General features: G+C 32.0%; 1 protein-coding gene across 1 annotated transcript in view; it reads right to left on the bottom strand.

The window, feature by feature from the left end:
* LOC106870408 (cytohesin-1) overlaps positions 1-1,674 on the bottom strand; it is a 102,312-nt gene that overhangs the window by 7,817 nt on the left and 92,821 nt on the right. The window lies entirely within an intron of this gene.

Genomic DNA, 1,674 nt, shown 5'->3' with positions numbered 1-1,674 from the left:
GACAAGGAAGGATTATACACACAAGATTATTGACTTAAGATTATTATATAAATAAAACAAAGAGACATCCACTAAATTTATTATTAATTTCCTGCTTACCAATTAAGATATTTAACTCAAATACAATACAATCTCAAATGTAATGCAACCCGAAAATTTTGTACCTAAAAGTCAGTAATAATATATTTTATCTTACATAATAAGAACCCTGAGTACATCGTTCCTGGCTTTGGGTAAAAGAAGATAACAGGAAGATCAGTTAATTATGACTTTACTCAACTTATTCCCCTCTCAGATTCACACACTTATTGCAGCGGTCCTTCAGTTTTTCTAAGCCCTGCAAAAGAACTTGGAAGGTTGGGCCTCTAACCAGGCCTTTCACGATACCCTTAAAGACAGGAACTTTTCAGCATCACCTCATATACACACATACGACAGGCTTCTTTCAATTTCCACCAACCAAATCCACTTCAAGGCTTTGGTTGACCCTGGGCTATAGCATAAGACACCTGTCCAACGTGGCATGCAGTGGGACTGAACCCAAAACCATGTGGTTTGGCAGCACACATTTTAACCACAGAGCCACACCTACACCTGTATTTACTGAATCAGTTTTGTGTTATAAAGTTACCTGGGAAAAACAGGGGGAAAAAAATTGCTTCATTATTTGTTGATGTTTTTTCCTTACAAGTAATTTATACACTTGTAACAAATTACGTCAATTAATGTGTACTACTGAGACACGGCTCACTGCATTTATATAATACATTTCCAGATCAAACATTCAATATCATTACTGTAAACATACAAATCCCATTAACACCATTCACAAAATACACTTCCTTCTCTTAGACTCTTAATATACATTTGAACACAAGATATTTGGTGCCATGTGTTACTGTACAAAACACACGAGGAAACACGAAATTAACCGTTCATTATATTGAATTTACACAAATGAGTATTGATAACTGAATATAGTAACATCCTGTTTGTAAAATGGTCGATTGCACCATCAACAAAGGGGTTATTTAACAATATAAAGAGCAGACATTCTTGTCATTTTTTGGGTATAAACTGAGTAGGGAAGAAAAACTAAACAAAAACAAAACAAACATCGTCTATCTAACCCTAATTCTGTTTCGCTTCGATGCTAATATTTTAGATAAATTTTCTTACATGTATAGTTTGAATTGTTTTGTTTTTTTACATACCTTATATATATACCTAGAGAGAGAGAGAGAGATAAAATGCTCTAATAAACAAAACAAACAGTATTCTTTGTGAAAACTCTGCAATCTCAAATAATCTGTATATGATCCTCATGCAGGTAATGACCCACATACAGCTTAAGAAATGAAGTTGTAGACTTTAGAAATGAATTGTAAGAAGAAATATGCAGACTACAGGGAGAGTATAAAAATAAAAAAAAGGACAAAGATAAAATAATATTTTATATGGAGTAGCAATTCTGAAGGGAACACATTTGCATTCTAAAGGTTAGAAAAATGGAAATATATATATATATATATATATATATATACACACACACATATATATACACATACACACATATGTATGAATATGTATTAGTTTATATGAATATTTATTAAGTTACATGAGATTTAGTACATATACATAGGGTATTGTAGAATTACATGTATGTATGCGTGT

The sequence above is a fragment of the Octopus bimaculoides genome, chromosome 23 (assembly GCF_001194135.2).
Source record: "Octopus bimaculoides isolate UCB-OBI-ISO-001 chromosome 23, ASM119413v2, whole genome shotgun sequence".
Lineage (NCBI taxonomy): Eukaryota > Metazoa > Mollusca > Cephalopoda > Octopoda > Octopodidae > Octopus > Octopus bimaculoides.
This window is presented reverse-complemented; position numbering and strand designations above follow the sequence as displayed.